A 12,885-nucleotide genomic window follows, 5' to 3' on the forward strand; every position below is an offset into this window, starting at 1 on the left:
CACGTGGAGAATTCCACACCATGCACGATTCACCCCAGCATTTGCATGTTCCATTGTAATGTAATTAAACCGGTATGGCTTCACATGGCCACAAACACAGAAACTGGCTAGCTGGTGCAGTGCCTTTCTGTTTGGCTTTGCCTTCAATTACAGTGGTATTGTGCTGAAAAGAAAAGTACTTATTTTCTTTCCTCTTTAGGCTGAATATTTAATTCGTCAGAATCTATCTAATTTTATGTCGGTGGGGGAAAAAAAACTACCTTTGTTGGCTACTCTGTTGACGACCACGTCCACCTTTACAATGAGACCTCGTGGCGCAACGGTAGCGCGTCTGACTCCAGATCAGAAGGTTGCGTGTTCAAATCACGTCGGGGTCATGCTGCTTTTGCTTTGGAGAAGAGTAAGCACAGATCTCTTGTCATACCAGAGTTGGATAAAAAGCAGGCTTAGCATATATAATCCATATATCCCGTACTTGCGTTATTTCATTATGTTGATGGTCAAAACGGGAAAAGTCCTGCTCATCTACAGTAGGTAGATTTGACATGCTGCAGGATTCCTGATTGTTTCAAATGAATCCTGTGGATTTTAAACTAGGAGTCGGGAACCAAAAATAGAGTCCCCCTGTTCCTTTAGCGTGTCATTTTATGGGTTCCTCCTTTTTTTTGCTTTACTCCCTTTTTGTCAAAACAGGTTAATGAATCGATTTCCTAGAGGCAGCATTTGAATGCTGAATACTGGAGGACAGCACTTTCCCTATGCTGGTGTTGAATTGTTATCTTTTGTTTGCACCTGTTGGTGGTCATTTGACACGCTAGCAGATTTCACCTGAATGTAACATGAGGAACTTGCGCTTTAAACTCTTTCTGTGTGAGAATAAATAGAGGGGGATGTGTAATATTTTAGCATTGATCTAGTTTTCTTGTGTTTTTGCGGTCTTGTAGAGGTGAAGGCGTTCTAAATGACCTATGCCGCCAGCAGTGCTGCATGAGTGTGGAAAGATATTGTCGGGACTTGCAACCTTTTGACAAGAAAGAAAAGGAAATGATCAGAACGCTCCCAAATGGCGTGCGTGTTTTGAGTACGCAGCCACAGGGATTTTGCGCAGGTAGCGTGGCCGAGCGGTCTAAGGCGCTGGATTAAGGCTCCAGTCTCTTCGGGGGCGTGGGTTTGAATCCCACCGCTGCCATCAGGCTATTTTTTTCTTCCAGCCTTCTGTGGATGAATAAACGTATCACGCCGTTTAAATACCGCTTCCTTATTTGCCACAACGTGCAACTTATGTGGACATGGAAATGCACTTGTTGCATACTCATTTGATCTTTGAAAATGGAACAGTAACACAGAAAGTTAGAAAAGTAATGCAGGATGAAAAGAAGACTCAGCTTCAACATTTCACCCACCCTTCTTCCCCTTGTTGTTCCAAAAGAAGGAGAAAGGAAAAAAAGAAAGACCTGAAGTCATTTTCAATTGTGCCCCAAGTTGGGCAGCAGGATTCCTTTAGAACTCCATATGTGCATTCCGATTTCTCCTTGGATCAACAAGCTGTGTTACAATACCCACTTTAGATACTAAAGTGGCATAGTTTCCAGCTTTGCCACAAGAACATCGAGGCCATCCTCAAATACATCTACTGAATTCCATAAAACACCTTCTTTAGGAAGAGAATTTAACATCTTTCTTCTCACTTGAAAGAGGCCATAAATTGTCCTAAATATAAAGCTAGCAAAGAGTAAGTCACGTGGAGAATTCCACACCATGCACGATTCACCCCAGCATTTGCATGTTCCATTGTAATGTAATTAAACCGGTATGGCTTCACATGGCCACAAACACAGAAACTGGCTAGCTGGTGCAGTGCCTTTCTGTTTGGCTTTGCCTTCAATTACAGTGGTATTGTGCTGAAAAGAAAAGTACTTATTTTCTTTCCTCTTTAGGCTGAATATTTAATTTGTCAGAATCTATCTAATTTTATGTCGGTGGGGGAAAAAACCTACCTTTGTTGGCTACTCTGTTGACGACCACATCCACCTTTACAATGAGACCTCGTGGCGCAACGGTAGCGCGTCTGACTCCAGATCAGAAGGTTGCGTGTTCAAATCACGTCGGGGTCATGCTGCTTTTGCTTTGGAGAAGAGTAAGCACAGATCTCTTTTCATACCAGAGTTGGATAAAAAGCAGGCTTAGCATATATAATCCATATATCCCGTACTTGCGTTATTTCATTATGTTGATGGTCAAAACGGGAAAAGTCCTGCTCATCTACAGTAGGTAGATTTGACATGCTTCAGGATTCTTGATTGTTTCAAATGAATCCTGTGGATTTTAAACTAGGAGTCGGGAACCAAAAATAGAGTCCCCCTGTTCCTTTAGCGTGTCATTTTATGGGTTCCTCCTTTTTTTTGCTTTACTCCCTTTTTGTCAAAACAGGTTAATGAATCGATTTCCTAGAGGCAGCATTTGAATGCTGAATACTGGAGGACAGCACTTTCCCTATGCTGGTGTTGAATTGTTATCTTTTGTTTGCACCTGTTGGTGGTCATTTGACACGCTAGCAGATTTCACCTGAATGTAACATGAGGAACTTGCGCTTTAAACTCTTTCTGTGTGAGAATAAATAGAGGGGGATGTGTAATATTTTAGCATTGATCTAGTTTTCTTGTGTTTTTGCGGTCTTGTAGAGGTGAAGGCGTTCTAAATGACCTATGCCGCCAGCAGTGCTGCATGAGTGTGGAAAGATATTGTCGGGACTTGCAACCTTTTGACAAGAAAGAAAATGAAATGATCAGAACGCTCCCAAATGGCGTGCGTGTTTTGAGTACGCAGCCACAGGGATTTTGTGCAGGTAGCGTGGCCGAGCGGTCTAAGGCGCTGGATTAAGGCTCCAGTCTCTTCGGGGGCGTGGGTTTGAATCCCACCGCTGCCATCAGGCTCATTTTTTCTTCCAGCCTTCTGTGGATGAATAAACGTATCACGCCGTTTAAATACCGCTTCCTTATTTGCCACAACGTGCAACTTATGTGGACATGGAAATGCACTTGTTGCATACTCATTTGATCTTTGAAAATGGAACAGTAACACAGAAAGTTAGAAAAGTAATGCAGGATGAAAAGAAGACTCAGCTTCAACATTTCACCCACCCTTCTTCCCCTTGTTGTTCCAAAAGAAGGAGAAAGGAAAAAAAGAAAGACCTGAAGTCATTTTCAATTGTGCCCCAAGTTGGGCAGCAGGATTCCTTTAGAACTCCATATGTGCATTCCGATTTCTCCTTGGATCAACAAGCTGTGTTACAATACCCACTTTAGATACTAAAGTGGCATAGTTTCCAGCTTTGCCACAAGAACATCGAGGCCATCCTCAAATACATCTACTGAATTCCATAAAACACCTTCTTTAGGAAGAGAATTTAACATCTTTCTTCTCACTTGAAAGAGGCCATAAATTGTCCTAAATATAAAGCTAGCAAAGAGTAAGTCACGTGGAGAATTCCACACCATGCACGATTCACCCCAGCATTTGCATGTTCCATTGTAATGTAATTAAACCGGTACGGCTTCACATGGCCCCAAACACAGATACTGGCTAGCTGGTGCAGTGCCTTTCTGTTTGGCTTTGCCTTCAATTACAGTGGTATTGTGCTGAAAAGAAAAGTACTTATTTTCTTTCCTCTTTAGGCTGAATATTTAATTTGTCAGAATCTATCTAATTTTATGTCGGTGGGGGAAAAAAAACTACCTTTGTTGGCTACTCTGTTGACGACCACATCCACCTTTACAATGAGACCTCGTGGCGCAACGGTAGCGCGTCTGACTCCAGATCAGAAGGTTGCGTGTTCAAATCACGTTGGAGAAGAGTAAGCACAGATCTCTTGTCATACCAGAGTTGGATAAAAAGCAGGCTTAGCATATATAATCCATATATCCCGTACTTGCGTTATTTCATTATGTTGATGGTCAAAACGGGAAAAGTCCTGCTCATCTACAGTAGGTAGATTTGACATGCTGCAGGATTCCTGATTGTTTCAAATGAATCCTGTGGATTTTAAACTAGGAGTCGGGAACCAAAAATAGAGTCCCCCTGTTCCTTTAGCGTGTCATTTTATGGGTTCCTAATTTTTTTTGCTTTACTCCCTTTTTGTCAAAACAGGTTAATGAATCGATTTCCTAGAGGCAGCATTTGAATGCTGAATACTGGAGGACAGCACTTTCCCTATGCTGGTGTTGAATTGTTATCTTTTGTTTGCACCTGTTGGTGGTCATTTGACACGCTAGCAGATTTCACCTGAATGTAACATGAGGAACTTGCGCTTTAAACTCTTTCTGTGTGAGAATAAATAGAGGGGGGATGTGTAATATTTTAGCATTGATCTAGTTTTCTTGTGTTTTTGCGGTCTTGTAGAGGTGAAGGCGTTCTAAATGACCTATGCCGCCAGCAGTGCTGCATGAGTGTGGAAAGATATTGTCAGGACTTGCAACCTTTTGACAAGAAAGAAAAGGAAATGATCAGAACGCTCCCAAATGGCGTGCGTGTTTTGAGTACGCAGCCACAGGGATTTTGCGCAGGTAGCGTGGCCGAGCGGTCTAAGGCGCTGGATTAAGGCTCCAGGCTCTTTGGGGGCGTGGGTTCGAATCCCACCGCTGCCATCAGGCTCTTTTTTTTCTTCCAGCCTTCTGTGGATGAATAAACGTATCAGGCCGTTTAAATACCGCTTCCTTATTTGCCACAGCGTGCAACTTATGTGGACATGGAAATGCACTTGTTTCATACTCATTTGATCTTTGAAAATGGAACAGTAACACAGAAAGTTAGAAAAGTAATGCAGGATGAAAAGAAGACTTAGCTTCAACATTTCACCCACCCTTCTTCCCCTTGTTGTTCCAAAAGAAGGAGAAAGGAAAAAAAGAAAGACCTGAAGTCATTTTCAATTGTGCCCCAAATTGGGCAGCAGGATTCCTTTAGAACTCCATATGTGCATTCCGATTTCTCCTTGGATCAACAAGCTGTGTTACAATACCCACTTTAGATACTAAAGTGGCATAGTTTCCAGCTTTGCCACAAGAACATCGAGGCCATCCTCAAATACATCTACTGAATTCCATAAAACACCTTCTTTAGGAAGAGAATTTAACATCTTTCTTCTCACTTGAAAGAGGCCATAAATTGTCCTAAATATAAAGCTAGCAAAGAGTAAGTCACGTGGAGAATTCCACACCATGCACGATTCACCCCAGCATTTGCATGTTCCATTGTAATGTAATTAAACCGGTATGGCTTCACATGGCCACAAACACAGATACTGGCTAGCTGGTGCAGTGCCTTTCTGTTTGGCTTTGCCTTCAATTACAGTGGTATTGTGCTGAAAAGAAAAGTACTTATTTTCTTTCCTCTTTAGGCTGAATATTTAATTTGTCAGAATCTATCTAATTTTATGTCGGTGGGGGAAAAAAACCTACCTTTGTTGGCTACTCTGTTGACGACCACGTCCACCTTTACAATGAGACCTCGTGGCGCAACGGTAGCGCGTCTGACTCCAGATCAGAAGGTTGCGTGTTCAAATCACGTCGGGGTCATGCTGCTTTTGCTTTGGAGAAGAGTAAGCACAGATCTCTTGTTATACCAGAGTTGGATAAAAAGCAGGCTTAGCATATATAATCCATATATCCCGTACTTGCGTTATTTCATTATGTTGATGGTCAACACGGGAAAAGTCCTGCTCATCTACAGTAGGTAGATTTGACATGCTGCAGGATTCCTGATTGTTTCAAATGAATCCTGTGGATTTTAAAATAGGAGTCGGGAACCAAAAATAGAGTCCCCCTGTTCCTTTAGCGTGTCATTTTATGGGTTCCTCCTTTTTTTTTGCTTTACTAACTTTTTGTCAAAACAGGTTAATGAATCGATTTCCTAGAGGCAGCATTTGAATGCTGAATACTGGAGGACAGCACTTTCCCTATGCTGGTGTTGAATTGTTATCTTTTGTTTGCACCTGTTGGTGGTCATTTGACATGCTAGCAGATTTCACCTGAATGTAAAATGAGGAACTTGCGCTTTAAACTCTTTCTGTGTGAGAATAAATAGAGGGGGATGTGTAATATTTTAGCATTGATCTAGTTTTCTTGTGTTTTTGCGGTCTTGTAGAGGTGAAGGCGTTCTAAATGACCTATGCCGCCAGCAGTGCTGCATGAGTGTGGAAAGATATTGTCGGGACTTGCAACCTTTTGACAAGAAAGAAAATGAAATGATCAGAACGCTCCCAAATGGCGTGCGTGTTTTGAGTACGCAGCCACAGGGATTTTGCGCAGGTAGCGTGGCCGAGCGGTCTAAGGCGCTGGATTAAGGCTCCAGTCTCTTCGGGGGCGTGGGTTCGAATCCCACCGCTGCCATCAGGCTCTTTTTTTCTTCCAGCCTTCTGTGGATGAATAAACGTATCACGCCGTTTAAATACCGCTTCCTTATTTGCCACAACGTGCAACTTATGTGGACATGGAAATGCACTTGTTGCATACTCATTTGATCTTTGAAAATGGAACAGTAACACAGAAAGTTAGAAAAGTAATGCAGGATGAAAAGAAGACTCAGCTTCAACATTTCACCCACCCTTCTTCCCCTTGTTGTTCCAAAAGAAGGAGAAAGGAAAAAAAGAAAGACCTGAAGTCATTTTCAATTGTGCCCCAAGTTGGGCAGCAGGATTCCTTTAGAACTCCATATGTGCATTCCGATTTCTCCTTGGATCAACAAGCTGTGTTACAATACCCACTTTAGATACTAAAGTGGCATAGTTTCCAGCTTTGCCACAAGAACATCGAGGCCATCCTCAAATACATCTACTGAATTCCATAAAACACCTTCTTTAGGAAGAGAATTTAACATCTTTCTTCTCACTTGAAAGAGGCCATAAATTGTCCTAAATATAAAGCTAGCAAAGAGTAAGTCACGTGGAGAATTCCACACCATGCACGATTCACCCCAGCATTTGCATGTTCCATTGTAATGTAATTAAACCGGTATGGCTTCACATGGCCACAAACACAGAAACTGGCTAGCTGGTGCAGTGCCTTTCTGTTTGGCTTTGCCTTCAATTACAGTGGTATTGTGCTGAAAAGAAAAGTACTTATTTTCTTTCCTCTTTAGGCTGAATATTTAATTTGTCAGAATCTATCTAATTTTATGTCGGTGGGGGAAAAAAAAACCTACCTTTGTTGGCTACTCTGTTGATGACCACAACCACCTTTACAATGAGACCTCATGGCGCAACGGTAGCGCGTCTGACTCCAGATCAGAAGGTTGCGTGTTCAAATCACGTCGGGGTCATGCTGCTTTTGCTTTGGAGAAGAGTAAGCACAGATCTCTTGTCATACCAGAGTTGGATAAAAAGCAGGCTTAGCATATATAATCCATATATCCCGTACTTGCGTTATTTCATTATGTTGATGGTCAAAACGGGAAAAGTCCTGCTCATCTACAGTAGGTAGATTTGACATGCTGCAGGATTCCTGATTGTTTCAAATGAATCCTGTGGATTTTAAAATAGGAGTCGGGAACCAAAAATAGAGTCCCCCTGTTCCTTTAGCGTGTCATTTTATGGGTTCCTCCTTTTTTTTTGCTTTACTAACTTTTTGTCAAAACAGGTTAATGAATCGATTTCCTAGAGGCAGCATTTGAATGCTGAATACTGGAGGACAGCACTTTCCCTATGCTGGTGTTGAATTGTTATCTTTTGTTTGCACCTGTTGGTGGTCATTTGACATGCTAGCAGATTTCACCTGAATGTAAAATGAGGAACTTGCGCTTTAAACTCTTTCTGTGTGAGAATAAATAGAGGGGGATGTGTAATATTTTAGCATTGATCTAGTTTTCTTGTGTTTTTGCGGTCTTGTAGAGGTGAAGGCGTTCTAAATGACCTATGCCGCCAGCAGTGCTGCATGAGTGTGGAAAGATATTGTCGGGACTTGCAACCTTTTGACAAGAAAGAAAATGAAATGATCAGAACGCTCCCAAATGGCGTGCGTGTTTTGAGTACGCAGCCACAGGGATTTTGCGCAGGTAGCGTGGCCGAGCGGTCTAAGGCGCTGGATTAAGGCTCCAGTCTCTTCGGGGGCGTGGGTTCGAACCCCACCGCTGCCATCAGGCTCTTTTTTTCTTCCAGCCTTCTGTGGATGAATAAACGTATCACGCCGTTTAAATACCGCTTCCTTATTTGCCACAACGTGCAACTTATGTGGACATGGAAATGCACTTGTTGCATACTCATTTGATCTTTGAAAATGGAACAGTAACACAGAAAGTTAGAAAAGTAATGCAGGATGAAAAGAAGACTCAGCTTCAACATTTCACCCACCCTTCTTCCCCTTGTTGTTCCAAAAGAAGGAGAAAGGAAAAAAAGAAAGACCTGAAGTCATTTTCAATTGTGCCCCAAGTTGGGCAGCAGGATTCCTTTAGAACTCCATATGTGCATTCCGATTTCTCCTTGGATCAACAAGCTGTGTTACAATACCCACTTTAGATACTAAAGTGGCATAGTTTCCAGCTTTGCCACAAGAACATCGAGGCCATCCTCAAATACATCTACTGAATTCCATAAAACACCTTCTTTAGGAAGAGAATTTAACATCTTTCTTCTCACTTGAAAGAGGCCATAAATTGTCCTAAATATAAAGCTAGCAAAGAGTAAGTCACGTGGAGAATTCCACACCATGCACGATTCACCCCAGCATTTGCATGTTCCATTGTAATGTAATTAAACCGGTATGGCTTCACATGGCCACAAACACAGATACTGGCTAGCTGGTGCAGTGCCTTTCTGTTTGGCTTTGCCTTCAATTACAGTGGTATTGTGCTGAAAAGAAAAGTACTTATTTTCTTTCCTCTTTAGGCTGAATATTTAATTTGTCAGAATCTATCTAATTTTATGTCGGTGGGGGGAAAAAAACTACCTTTGTTGGCTACTCTGTTGACGACCACGTCTACCTTTACAATGAGACCTCGTGGCGCAACGCTAGCGCGTCTGACTCCAGATCAGAAGGTTGCGTGTTCAAATCACGTCGGGGTCATGCTGCTTTTGCTTTGGAGAAGAGTAAGCACAGATCTCTTGTCATACCAGAGTTGGATAAAAAGCAGGCTTAGCATATATAATCCATATATCCCGTACTTGCGTTATTTCATTATGTTGATGGTCAAAACGGGAAAAGTCCTGCTCATCTACAGTAGGTAGATTTGACATGCTGCAGGATTCCTGATTGTTTCAAATGAATCCTGTGGATTTTAAAATAGGAGTCGGGAACCAAAAATAGAGTCCCCCTGTTCCTTTAGCGTGTCATTTTATGGGTTCCTCCTTTTTTTTTGCTTTACTAACTTTTTGTCAAAACAGGTTAATGAATCGATTTCCTAGAGGCAGCATTTGAATGCTGAATACTGGAGGACAGCACTTTCCCTATGCTGGTGTTGAATTGTTATCTTTTGTTTGCACCTGTTGGTGGTCATTTGACATGCTAGCAGATTTCACCTGAATGTAAAATGAGGAACTTGCGCTTTAAACTCTTTCTGTGTGAGAATAAATAGAGGGGGATGTGTAATATTTTAGCATTGATCTAGTTTTCTTGTGTTTTTGCGGTCTTGTAGAGGTGAAGGCGTTCTAAATGACCTATGCCGCCAGCAGTGTTGCATGAGTGTGGAAAGATATTGTCGGGACTTGCAACCTTTTGACAAGAAAGAAAATGAAATGATCAGAACGCTCCCAAATGGCGTGCGTGTTTTGAGTACGCAGCCACAGGGATTTTGCGCAGGTAGCGTGGCCGAGTGGTCTAAGGCGCTGGATTAAGGCTCCAGTCTCTTCGGGGGCGTGGGTTCGAATCCCACCGCTGCCATCAGGCTCTTTTTTTCTTCCAGCCTTCTGTGGATGAATAAACGTATCACGCCGTTTAAATACCGCTTCCTTATTTTTGCCACAACGTGCAACTTATGTGGACATGGAAATGCACTTGTTGCATACTCATTTGATCTTTGAAAATGGAACAGTAACACAGAAAGTTAGAAAAGTAATGCAGGATGAAAAGAAGACTCAGCTTCAACATTTCACCCACCCTTCTTCCCCTTGTTGTTCCAAAAGAAGGAGAAAGGAAAAAAAGAAAGACCTGAAGTCATTTTCAATTGTGCCCCAAGTTGGGCAGCAGGATTCCTTTAGAACTCCATATGTGCATTCCGATTTCTCCTTGGATCAACAAGCTGTGTTACAATACCCACTTTAGATACTAAAGTGGCATAGTTTCCAGCTTTGCCACAAGAACATCGAGGCCATCCTCAAATACATCTACTGAATTCCATAAAACACCTTCTTTAGGAAGAGAATTTAACATCTTTCTTCTCACTTGAAAGAGGCCATAAATTGTCCTAAATATAAAGCTAGCAAAGAGTAAGTCACGTGGAGAATTCCACACCATGCACGATTCACCCCAGCATTTGCATGTTCCATTGTAATGTAATTAAACCGGTATGGCTTCACATGGCCACAAACACAGATACTGGCTAGCTGGTGCAGTGCCTTTCTGTTTGGCTTTGCCTTCAATTACAGTGGTATTGTGCTGAAAAGAAAAGTACTTATTTTCTTTCCTCTTTAGGCTGAATATTTAATTTGTCAGAATCTATCTAATTTTATGTCGGTGGGGGAAAAAAAACTACCTTTGTTGGCTACTCTGTTGACGACCACGTCCACCTTTACAATGAGACCTCGTGGCGCAACGGTAGCGCGTCTGACTCCAGATCAGAAGGTTGCGTGTTCAAATCACGTCGGGGTCATGCTGCTTTTGCTTTGGAGAAGAGTAAGCACAGATCTCTTGTCATACCAGAGTTGGATAAAAAGCAGGCTTAGCATATATAATCCATATATCCCGTACTTGCGTTATTTCATTATGTTGATGGTCAAAACGGGAAAAGTCCTGCTCATCTACAGTAGGTAGATTTGACATGCTGCAGGATTCCTGATTGTTTCAAATGAATCCTGTGGATTTTAAAATAGGAGTCGGGAACCAAAAATAGAGTCCCCCTGTTCCTTTAGCGTGTCATTTTATGGGTTCCTCCTTTTTTTTTGCTTTACTCCCTTTTTGTCAAAACAGGTTAATGAATCGATTTCCTAGAGGCAGCATTTGAATGCTGAATACTGGAGGACAGCACTTTCCCTATGCTGGTGTTGAATTGTTATCTTTTGTTTGCACCTGTTGGTGGTCATTTGACACGCTAGCAGATTTCACCTGAATGTAACATGAGGAACTTGCGCTTTAAACTCTTTCTGTGTGAGAATAAATAGAGGGGGATGTGTAATATTTTAGCATTGATCTAGTTTTCTTGTGTTTTTGCGGTCTTGTAGAGGTGAAGGCGTTATAAATGACCTATGCCGCCAGCAGTGCTGCATGAGTGTGGAAAGATATTGTCGGGACTTGCAACCGTTTGACAAGAAAGAAAATGAAATGATCAGAACGCTCCCAAATGGCGTGCGTGTTTTGAGTACGCAGCCACAGGGATTTTGCGCAGGTAGCGTGGCCGAGCGGTCTAAGGCGCTGGATTAAGGCTCCAGTCTCTTCGGGGGCGTGGGTTCGAATCCCACCGCTGCCATCAGGCTCTTTTTTTCTTCCAGCCTTCTGTGGATGAATAAACGTATCACGCCGATTAAATACCGCTTCCTTATTTGCCACAACGTGCAACTTATGTGGACATGGAAATGCACTTGTTGCATACTCATTTGATCTTTGAAAATGGAACAGTAACACAGAAAGTTAGAAAAGTAATGCAGGATGAAAAGAAGACTCAGTTTCAACATTTCACCCACCCTTCTTCCCCTTGTTGTTCCAAAAGAAGGAGAAAGGAAAAAAAGAAAGACCTGAAGTCATTTTCAATTGTGCCCCAAGTTGGGCAGCAGGATTCCTTTAGAACTCCATATGTGCATTCCGATTTCTCCTTGGATCAACAAGCTGTGTTACAATACCCACTTTAGATACTAAAGTGGCATAGTTTCCAGCTTTGCCACAAGAACATTGAGGCCATCCTCAAATACATCTACTGAATTCCATAAAACACCTTCTTTAGGAAGAGAATTTAACATCTTTCTTCTCACTTGAAAGAGGCCATAAATTGTCCTAAATATAAAGCTAGCAAAGAGTAAGTCACGTGGAGAATTCCACACCATGCACGATTCACCCCAGCATTTGCATGTTCCATTGTAATGTAATTAAACCGGTATGGCTTCACATGGCCACAAACACAGATACTGGCTAGCTGGTGCAGTGCCTTTCTGTTTGGCTTTGCCTTCAATTACAGTGGTATTGTGCTGAAAAGAAAAGTACTTATTTTCTTTCCTCTTTAGGCTGAATATTTAATTCGTCAGAATCTATCTAATTTTATGTCGGTGGGGGAAAAAAAACTACCTTTGTTGGCTACTCTGTTGACGACCACGTCCACCTTTACAATGAGACCTCGTGGCGCAACGGTAGCGCGTCTGACTCCAGATCAGAAGGTTGCGTGTTCAAATCACGTCGGGGTCATGCTGCTTTTGCTTTGGAGAAGAGTAAGCACAGATCTCTTGTCATACCAGAGTTGGATAAAAAGCAGGCTTAGCATATATAATCCATATATCCCGTACTTGCGTTATTTCATTATGTTGATGGTCAAAACGGGAAAAGTCCTGCTCATCTACAGTAGGTAGATTTGACATGCTGCAGGATTCCTGATTGTTTCAAATGAATCCTGTGGATTTTAAAATAGGAGTCGGGAACCAAAAATAGAGTCCCCCTGTTCCTTTAGCGTGTCATTTTATGGGTTCCTCCTTTTTTTTTGCTTTACTAACTTTTTGTCAAAACAGGTTAATGAATCGATTTCCTAGAAGCAGCATTTGAATGC

The 12,885-nt window shown here is 42.0% G+C and overlaps 11 non-coding genes across 11 annotated transcripts; all 11 read left to right on the forward strand.

Annotated features, from left to right (window-relative positions):
* Positions 1–305: 305 nt before the first annotated feature.
* TRNAW-CCA (transfer RNA tryptophan (anticodon CCA)) lies at positions 306–377 on the forward strand. Its single transcript has one exon. It is a non-coding gene; the product is annotated as a tRNA-Trp (tRNA).
* A 1,665-nt stretch (positions 378–2,042) lies between these two features.
* Positions 2,043–2,114, forward strand: TRNAW-CCA (transfer RNA tryptophan (anticodon CCA)). Its single transcript has one exon. It is a non-coding gene; the product is annotated as a tRNA-Trp (tRNA).
* Positions 2,115–4,561: 2,447 nt separating this feature from the next.
* On the forward strand, positions 4,562–4,643 carry TRNAL-AAG (transfer RNA leucine (anticodon AAG)). Its single transcript has one exon. It is a non-coding gene; the product is annotated as a tRNA-Leu (tRNA).
* An 855-nt stretch (positions 4,644–5,498) lies between these two features.
* TRNAW-CCA (transfer RNA tryptophan (anticodon CCA)) lies at positions 5,499–5,570 on the forward strand. Its single transcript has one exon. It is a non-coding gene; the product is annotated as a tRNA-Trp (tRNA).
* Positions 5,571–6,301: 731 nt separating this feature from the next.
* On the forward strand, positions 6,302–6,383 carry TRNAL-AAG (transfer RNA leucine (anticodon AAG)). Its single transcript has one exon. It is a non-coding gene; the product is annotated as a tRNA-Leu (tRNA).
* An 856-nt stretch (positions 6,384–7,239) lies between these two features.
* On the forward strand, positions 7,240–7,311 carry TRNAW-CCA (transfer RNA tryptophan (anticodon CCA)). Its single transcript has one exon. It is a non-coding gene; the product is annotated as a tRNA-Trp (tRNA).
* A 731-nt stretch (positions 7,312–8,042) lies between these two features.
* TRNAL-AAG (transfer RNA leucine (anticodon AAG)) lies at positions 8,043–8,124 on the forward strand. Its single transcript has one exon. It is a non-coding gene; the product is annotated as a tRNA-Leu (tRNA).
* Positions 8,125–9,781: 1,657 nt separating this feature from the next.
* TRNAL-AAG (transfer RNA leucine (anticodon AAG)) lies at positions 9,782–9,863 on the forward strand. Its single transcript has one exon. It is a non-coding gene; the product is annotated as a tRNA-Leu (tRNA).
* Positions 9,864–10,719: 856 nt separating this feature from the next.
* On the forward strand, positions 10,720–10,791 carry TRNAW-CCA (transfer RNA tryptophan (anticodon CCA)). Its single transcript has one exon. It is a non-coding gene; the product is annotated as a tRNA-Trp (tRNA).
* Positions 10,792–11,522: 731 nt separating this feature from the next.
* Positions 11,523–11,604, forward strand: TRNAL-AAG (transfer RNA leucine (anticodon AAG)). The gene has a single exon. It is a non-coding gene; the product is annotated as a tRNA-Leu (tRNA).
* Positions 11,605–12,458: 854 nt separating this feature from the next.
* TRNAW-CCA (transfer RNA tryptophan (anticodon CCA)) lies at positions 12,459–12,530 on the forward strand. The gene has a single exon. It is a non-coding gene; the product is annotated as a tRNA-Trp (tRNA).
* Positions 12,531–12,885: the final 355 nt, after the last annotated feature.

Source organism: Pelobates fuscus, chromosome 3, assembly GCF_036172605.1.
Source record: "Pelobates fuscus isolate aPelFus1 chromosome 3, aPelFus1.pri, whole genome shotgun sequence".
Taxonomy (NCBI): Eukaryota; Metazoa; Chordata; class Amphibia; order Anura; family Pelobatidae; genus Pelobates; species Pelobates fuscus.